General features: G+C 33.6%; 1 long non-coding RNA gene across 2 annotated transcripts in view; it reads left to right on the forward strand.

Annotated features, from left to right (window-relative positions):
* Positions 1 to 9790, forward strand: part of LOC111088041 — a 25564-nt gene that overhangs the window by 5960 nt on the left and 9814 nt on the right. For both annotated transcript variants that reach the window (XR_002612661.1, XR_002612662.1), the window contains exons 2-3: positions 3750 to 3929; positions 4688 to 4819. This is a non-coding gene — a long non-coding RNA (uncharacterized LOC111088041). The remainder of the gene's footprint in view (positions 1 to 3749; positions 3930 to 4687; positions 4820 to 9790) is intronic.

The following is a 9790-nucleotide window of genomic DNA, read 5'->3' on the forward strand; positions in this document are numbered from 1 at the left end:
TAAATATTTCAAAATAAGTTTAATCATCTTATGATAAGTTCTTTCATTCCTTTAAAATTTAAAATCTTCCAAAGCACTTTAAGAGAAGGATTGTATATAGCTGATGATATTAAGCAGCTTTTGCAGTAAACTGAGAATTATGGAAGGCAATCTCTTAAATGTTACAAAGAAAACGGTAAAATTATTAATTCATCTATCATATACACAGCACTAAACAATAATTCACTTTGAAATTTATCCCGCATTATGTTTGTAATACGTATTATCAGTAAAACCCTGTAAATTGTGTTTTTCTTTAGGCAAGGAAATATTATGCCTAGTTTGTTCTCATACGCTGCTATACTGTAAAGCTAACGATTATATATTCCCAACAAATTTATTGAGCGTTCGTTACACCAGTAGCTGACGTCGAACAGAAAATTTATTTATTTTATCGCGTTAGGGAACACAGTTGACTCTCTCATTCCCACCTGCAGGAAACTTCTTCAGAACAGTACTGGCTGTTTGAGCTAAGCGTGCTGTTTGTCATACATCATTCATTTTCTGCTTTGCTGATAAATAATTATCCCGTGGACTTTAATAAGCGAAACCAGTAATGAGTTATTTATAGCCGACGACTGACGGGTCGTTTCGTATGCACCACATAAACCTCTCTAGAACCGAATTTGTGGTCATATCCCAGACAAATTCGGATCTACAGGGTAGATGTAAAGCACCAAGAATAAGCGTCTGCCACCGAAGACGACTTCCTAGTTTAGCACATCTCCCTTTCCAAATGGTCGGGGCAACCCCGCAACACGACTGGGAATATATCTCTGTCTTTCTCAAGATATAAGTTACGTTCTAAGATTTCTATGTTACGACTACGTTCTGCAAACTAAATAAAAACGAGAAGGTAAAGCATTTTTGTGAGAAGATATGGGGAGCAAAGTTCGTAAATGTTGCAGAGTAAAATTGGAGGATTAGTTTGAGAATAAAACGCTTCTTCGGACTCGGTCTGTAGGTTCACTATTGTAACTCACGAACGTGCATCATCCCTGTCCGTTTCGAAAGATATTGTGTTTATTGTATAGCACTGAATAAGCAGTAGATTCAAAGTTTGAAATAGTACTGGAAATATTTGCAGCTGATTGATATTTGGTATTTCATATAGTATAGCTTTCAGTTTACTTAATAACAGGATGAAGCAAAACAATTGTTAATGTAACAGAAAGTCTTGCTTATAACCTTGTTACCAGTAACAAAGGCCATAGGCTCCGCCATTTTGAATCCTAAAGCGCCGATGAATCTCGTTCAGTGATAAAAGTGAACCTGCGTACGTGCTCACCTAATTGACAAGGACACAGAGGACATTGTTAAGCCAAAGGGGCAGACACACCCTGTACATGTGTACTGTTTCAGCCGTCAGTTTTATTTCTTTATAATACTTCCAATAAAATACTAGTTTTTTCTTTAAACAATTAGCTCGCTTTCGTTTGTGGTTATTATTGTTTTTTTCAAATATTTGTAGGATTGCATAGAATTAGAAGTATAAAAGAAGCACAAAATAGTTTGAGAGTATTGTTGTAATTCAAGTATTAGTAATGTTGTACTTCAAGTACTCATATATAATACATATATATTTATACTTTAAATAAAAGTATCATACATTATTGGTGTAAAATTATGAAGGAGCGAAGTTAAGGAAACTTTCTACAACTTTGTGTATTTAATATATCAAATATGTGTGTAAGAAACGTAGTAAATCATTTCATAAAAAAATTAGCAAAAGAAAGTATTTAAATATTAGCATCTGACCAATGTTACGAACTGGTTCGTTTCGTCAAAGAAGAACTTGACGCCGTTGTTTGTTGTTGTTTTTTTTGTACAGCGAATATGGTAAAACATTCTCTAATTCCTGCACTCTAGGAACTGACAGGGTAATGCAGTCTGTACTCCAAGATTCTTATATAAAATTAATTCGAGATGAAGAATAAAAATGCAGCGTAAAACGTTTCCATGTGTGAAGAGTAGATGGCAGCGATGAATCACTCAACAAATGGAGGCTGCAGGGGCTGAAGAACATCCCCTCCACAGGGAACTAGTTACAGGCTAGCTGATTAATGATCGAATCTCGGGAAAATAGCGGCTCCCTCTCACACGGAAAATAACATGCAAGGCGTTCTCGTTGCTTTTACCGTGCCGTCGTCTTTTGATGCTTTTACATGAGCTAACCAAGCCTAATCTTTGAATATAGTGAAATCTTCAGTTGTCACTAAACAGACAAGGCAACGTTAAACAGGGAGCACGTAATCAAACTTCAACATAAATATGGTAGTTTGTGTGTACGCTCCAGCAATCTTTCTAAGAATGAAATTGAATACAATTACTGAAGTTTTTTAAAGAGAGAAGAAAGCTAAGTCCTGCGGGTAAGCTTCATAAATTATAATATGGGTATGTCAATGTCGATAACTTTGTAAAGTAACGAACGGATTGTTCTTTACGTTCTAACATGCAATTCTGTGTGATGAGAAACACATACAGAAGACAGGATATACTCAATCTAATCTAAGTGTATCGTTTGACTAGCATAATTATAAAGGGCTTTTCTCAGCAACGACTATTACAACTTGTTTTGTCACAACTAAAAACAACCAGAATTATAAATAACATTTTTTCGACAATATTTATTTAAAACATTGGCTCCAAGACAGTTGAAAACACGTTCAATATTTTCCAAGTGAAAAACCTATAATTTTTTAATAACAAACATAAAACGTATATTTAAAATCATGTCCTACTATTGTTTAAAACTTAAGCGTACAAGTCCTGCATAAGGAAGCAGAATTTATCTGAATTCCTGCATAGTACGTACTTTACATGACCAAAATCTTCTTTTACAATGAAAGCATTTAAAAAAAAGGCTTAGCTCGATAACATGAAAAGATTGAACAGCTAAAAATAAAGTTTTACGTACCTCTAATTCTTGAAGCGAAAGAGTTAATATTACTGTACTCACAAAGCTGTTTATAATTTAACTCATCCGTGTATTCTCATATTGTCACGTTCAACTGCTGCAGATAAATGGTTACAGGGAATAAAGCCTTGCAAATACTTTGTAGAACTGTGTTAAGTAAATAATAGTCTAGGTTGCCGTGGAATCATAGTCAGTGTACATTTAAGAAAATATGTTATTATGATACTTCAAATAATTGGCTTTTAGTTCTAACCCAGTTTAACTCTTTAATCAATTTTATCGTATATATCATTAACTCCAGCTTGAGGAATCAATTCTATCAATTTTATCGTATATGTCATTTAACTCCAGCTTGAGGAATCAGTTCTCTTTTTTAGTTGATTTTGTTTATGTGTTGTTAAGCGCCAAGCCAGAGAATGAGCTATCTTTGCTCTGCTCACCACAGGTATCGAAACTCAATTTTTAGCGTTATAAGCCCCTAGATTTACTGCTGAGCCAGCGGGGGGTGGGGGTGGGTTCAGTTGAAGTAACAAACCAGAATAAAATTTACCAATTCAGTATTAGTTTAGTAAGTTTGGATTCAGTGCAACTAAACAGCATCAGCCAAAGCTTTCTGGATTTCACACAGCTTATTGTAAAGTCTTCTGGTCGATGTAGGAGTCAGCTATTTCCAAGCCTGCTCTTATCAGCAGGATTTGATTATCCCCTTAAGACACTTCAAGTCTTTTATTCTTAAGACGCCGAATGGCATTTCACCAAGTCCCCCTGGACTGATTTTTTTCTTCTTTTGTAGATAAAAAAAAAGAAAAAATCTGTCATTCGCCAAAGCTCGAAGGTTGTGTGACGGGTATTTTGAATAGTTTCGAGTTTAGCCCGCCTTCTGACAACGTATTAGACGAAGGCAGATGTTGATGATAGTGGAAGGGCAGCTGTGATTCATGTTGCCTCGACCAAACCCTGTTGATGAGCAAAGGTCAGCAATAATTTCCTTTTACGTCACACTTTTTGTTCAATAAGTAATAACTTGACGAATCAAATCACTGTTCTAACGTTCTAATTTACAAGAATTCACCATAAGTTCACACATAGTAAATTTTCTCCCTCTCTTACTATTCGACTCATATTTCTCATTCTTCAAAAGTTAAGGAATCTCCTATATATGAAACTGGAAATTATTAGTTTTTGGGTTAACATTAAAAAATGATTTAATTTCTTTGATATCTACCAAAATTTAGTGCTAAAAGTATAATTTCAGTTGTTTAATAAACAGAAAAAAAGTTTCCTATAATTTTTTTTATCTTTGTTTACAAAGAATTATTTTGTTTATTATTGCTTAATTAGATTTATTTAAATTAATGAATGTTTTTTATCATTCATACGATATAACGTACGGCCCGGCATGGGTTAGAGCGCTCGACTCGAAATCTGAGGGTCGGGGGTTCGAATCCCCGTTCCACCAAACATGGTCGCCCTTTCAGCCATGAGGGTGTTATAATGTGACGGTCAATACCACTATTCGTTGGTAAAAGAGTAGCCCAAGAGTTGGTGGTGGGTAGAGATGACTATCTGCCTTCCCTCTAGTCACCTGGAGGACTAAATCTATTCACGTTTGTAGAGATTATTTAAAAAAAAATGTTTCTCTAAATGATTTTTTATTTATCTATTTTAAGAATGTAGTATTGTGCCCAACAATGTAAGACAAAGACAAACAGATTTATTTTCTTCTTTCAGGGGAATTGTATTTCACCCTTGGTTGTACCACCATGACACAGATTTAACTTACAGGTTTCATTCCAGGAACGTTAATATACACTTCAAGCAGATATTAAAGTATGAACCTGAGAGCAAAGAAAATTTTGCAAGGTGGGTAATAAAAAGACATGTATATGCGTGTGTGTGCGTTTGTATATATATATATGTATGTGTGTGTGTGTGTGTGTGTATACACATATGTATGTGTGTGGTCAACGTTTATGCAGAAATTTGATATATGCATTATCAGTAACAATGAAAGTGTACGAGTTTTGTAGAAAGATGTAACTAGGCAACAGTAACACACCCACCCAAATTTAAACAATCTTTGGTTGTGCGAACAATGGAAACCTTACACAGTCTAAAATATGGGCTTTTTAACGGAGAAAATTCCAGAGACTGTTTCGTGTCGTAACGTTTGCCTTGATTACGTCCTTGAAAACGAATGTTTGTTTTCTCTTACAGTAATGTTTCTTAGAAAGCGGTCATATCAAATCTCGAAAATGTTGTTCCTCAAGTTGTTTAAATGTTTTTCATGTATTATCAACTCACTTTTGTTTAAATAATCAACCAAAAATAATTGTCTTGTATAAACATTTAGCATTTATTTTATATGATCACATTATGCTAATTACTATATAACAACTGACAAAACCGCGTTTAAAAGTTTCTCCTGTGATATCACAACCGTCCCCAAGTGGCTCAGTGGTCTTCAGGCTTAGGACGCTAAACATCGAGATTCGATACCCGTATGGGCAGAGCACAGATAGCCCATTGTGTAGCTTTGATCTTAACAACAACTAAATCATAGCTCTTGTTGGAGGAATTATTGCACATCTGTGATGGAGGTAAACTGTTATTTTTTGAAAATATTTAAACACATACTTTCTATATTTTATAATGATATATTTACATTAAAATTCAAGAGTTAAACAATAGTATGCAAATTATATGTAACATATGATTGAGTAGTTTGTTAAGTAAATGTGATTTTGCACTGAAGTTTAGCCTAACTGTACTGTCACAATGAAAGTTACTTGCAAGGGATTTTGCAGCATAACAACTTATCTCTGCTAAAAACTTCTCAGATCATTTTCCAGCTTACAGGAACTTTCTGACAGTTATTATGTTATGCATTCAACCAGTTCATATACCTAATTAATTAAAGTGATCCAGTTCAACTGAATCAATACATATCATTAAATATCTTGGAGATACACCTTTAAGAAGATAAAGTGATTCAAAAACAGAGAAGTTGGTAAGAATTCCAATATGATAAATCTTTCTTTGATATATATATGACAATGTCCAATCATTAGCAGGTACTTTAAAATTATAGTAACCTTTAGAGATGTTTAATCGTTCCAGACAACTAATCAGAATATTGTATTAAACAGATTTATGATTTAGTTGTGTACCCTCTTTTTTAATAATAATAATTGTATACAGAGAAGGTCGAAAATAGAATAAAAACATATAAAATATAATGTACATCCTACTGTCGCTTAAGTTCATAAACTCTCTTGCCAAATATACACATTAGAAGTTAAATTTTTTAGTTTAAGAATGGAAACAAAGTTACTTGTGTTACGATTTAATGTTACTATAGCAAATTGTGAAATAGAGTGTAAGCCGTAAAGTATCTATTGAACTTTCTCCGATTGGAACCTGGACATTTGATTGTTTTGGTAATCAGCTTATGTATTGTTATTTGTTACTATGGCAAGGGGGTCATTGTTATTTTTGCTTTTTAAACCAGTAAAATTTCGTATTGCGAAGAATCCGTGTTTAATTTTCAGTTTAGAAAAACGTTTTTTAATGGACCTTAATTTTTAATTTAGGTAAAATACAAAACTTGTATTATATGTTTGAAAGCAACAAAATCCATTATGGCTACCAGCAAAACCAAACAATCCCATAAGGCGTATGTTTTTTGTCACTAGTCTGACCAGACAGATAAAATAAAGACTTTAAGTACAGAGTGCTTTCTCTAACACACCAGCAGAACCGTTGATAACAGTTTGTCAAAACTAACAACCCACTCTTGTTCGGTGTGAATGAGAATCTACGTGCTAATATCAACGCAAAGAAAAAAAATGTTAAAAGTGGGAAAACCTACAAGGTCAGTTATGGAGTTAGCTTCAGTAAAATTCGAAGCTAAAGGTCGTCAGAAGTAGTCAATGTGTTTTCCACATTAAAGCATAAAGATGCTGGCAAGGTAACAACAAATAATCATCCAAATACAAACGGTTATAAAAGCATGTTTTATAGTACATGTGTATGTTGCGTGTACTACGAACATAAGTTATTCTTTGTAAGCAACGAAATCCTTCAGTTGCTAAACCTTCAGAGATTCCTACTCTCTCGCATAAATTTCGTCTCCGTTTTATACCACTTTTAAGTTAAACGATTCTAGTACCATTCTCGAGCTATAAAAATCGTTTTATTTCAATATTAGAACCTTTATGGTGAAATTCGAATAATTATGCTCACAGTTCGCTAAACATCTAGATACTTTTTTATGAATGAATTCAATCTAAGAAGCGCAAGAAACAATGCAATACACAAAGTATATATTTAGTATATATAACAAGGATAGGAATTAGAAACCATCATCGCCATCTTACTGACACTCTTTCTGGGTCAGCTACGACTTGACTGCACAAAGACAGGGGATATGGAACGTTGAATATCAGACGAGAAACGAACAAAAAACAAACTAGAAACATATAGAGTAGTTTTACGTTATATCATTGAGTAATTTACACTCTACTTGTAAATATCACTTTCGATAAAAAAAATTAATTAATGTAACTGTACACTGTAATTTCCGTGAATGAAAGCATGACAGCAGAAAGTTATAATGCATAGGCCCGTTTTTTGTTTTTTTATTGTTGTTCTTCATATTTTACTTGCCAAATGTACTTTGTGTGAAAAAAAAAGTAATATTCAGCAAGCAAGTAATCTTCACACGGATTTAAACAACTTATTTACCAAGAAGGCTCTATTTTAAGTGTTACTTTCAGTTTTTAAATTACGATAAGCTTCTTAGGATTAATGAAATTGCTGAAGAATAATGATTGATGAAGTCAAGTTATTATCGGTGTCAGAAACTTAATGTAGGTGCCTGAGAATTAATTTTTTGATGAAATATTTTAAAAAAAGAGCATGGAAGAAAAGTGAAAATGTTATACAGAGACAATATAGCTGCTCCACCACGTTTTAAGGTGATAAAAAACTTGTACAGTATTAAGTCGAAGTAAATTAAAAGTTTTTGTAGCACGTGCGTGTAATGAGTAATGAGCACCTATTCAACCACTGTGATCGACTGTAGTTTTACTAAAAGCTAACAGAATATTAAACACGCAACTCGAGTGAAACATCAACATGAAAAATCAGATTCGCCACGTGGCACGCATGAACATCGCTATCGGATGTCTACGAGTGAACATCTACTTACCTCTAGCCACAGAGGCACTCAGCAGATAGAAGACTACTCTATGTTTTTGTGTTGTGAATAGTCGTAACGAATTACACAAGAGACTAGAGGGAACTGCGATGTGTAGACGAGATGAACATATCTTTTTGTTGTTGTTGTGCAGAGCGCAGGAGTTCTCACAGAGGAAGTTGAGTGTTTTCAAGGGGAGATGAAATGAAAACAACACATTTCAAAGATATCTAAAGTCATATATTCGTAGTTGTTTTTTTGTTGTTTTTTTTTACTGGAAGGAACTTATGAAGAAAACGGGAATACTATAAAGATAATGACAGCTTTACGTGTGGCAAAATGAAGTTACCAATTTCAGCACATTTGCGTAAATCAAGATAATACACAGAAAAATTTGTTATCAAGCAAAAGTGCTAATTTTATAAACGTTTACATTGAACACTTGCTTATGGAGAAAGGAACTTTCCTATTTTAATTGAATTTAATAAGTGAAGATTTGACCGTATTACACAACAGATATTACAAAAACTCTGAAATTATCTTGTCAGTGTAATTAATATAATTTAGACATAAACATCAAAATTTCGGAAGAAGTAAAAGTAATAGTGAGAATAATAATTTCAAAAGGCGGAGCTAATTTTAGCCCCCCCCCTTCCACAAAAAAAACAACAACATATTTTAAACATCCTTTATCTCGTCGTAAGTTTGTCAAAAATATTAGGTCCAAATTCAACAGAACGTTTAACATATACTTTCGATTTGAATCAAAATTTAACTAATATAAAATATTTAAAAAGAACAACCTAACCCGTAACAAATGTAACACGAAATGAAAATAAGCAAATACACGAGAGCCATCCAATTTTATGATGGTATCGATAATTTTCACGAAAGAAACTAAACAGAAATAAACACCAGCTTTAACCATCAACGCAAGTAACGAGAAAAGTGCATAGGAAAAAAACAGAAAACACTTGCGTATGGAAAGCAAGAGCTCCATATATATATAGTGTGTGTGTGGATCACCCCTTGACGCTAGAGCTAAAGTTTTAGCGGGCAAGAATCTTTCCAGACGTCAGCAACAAATTGATTGGATTTTACTTAGAGGGAACTAAGCAGATGGCGACCGGTTCTGTTTCTGAAGTGCATCACCAGCCAATCAATGCGTATTCTTTTTGACAAGACCCAAAGAGTCTTCCCTAGTAAAAGGAGAAGTTCCGAATATCTTCCAGCACATCAAGAGCATTGTGCTGGATAAGTCAAATCAATGATTCTGCAGAGTGTTTTTGTGATCAAACGAGAAGACCAATAGCGATCGTAAGATGTACTTAGAATGTACATTATACAGAATCAAACAGTTCGAAAAAGCTATAGATTATCTGGTACGAATGTCAATTTCTTCCCTTACAAGCTATTTATATTAATGTATCCGTTGCTAAGATATACAATTTTAACGATACGTTTACGGACTGTTTCTTAACGTGGATTTATTTACACAAGCTTTCTCAATAACACGTAGTAAAGAAATTACAGTATTACATTTCCTACATTATTATATCTTTTTTTTGGTAATGAATATATATATATATATATATATATATGTGTGTGTGTGTGTGTGTGTGTGTGTGTGTGTG

Source organism: Limulus polyphemus, unplaced genomic scaffold (assembly GCF_000517525.1).
Source record: "Limulus polyphemus unplaced genomic scaffold, Limulus_polyphemus-2.1.2 Scaffold3036, whole genome shotgun sequence".
Classification (NCBI taxonomy): Eukaryota; Metazoa; Arthropoda; class Merostomata; order Xiphosura; family Limulidae; genus Limulus; species Limulus polyphemus.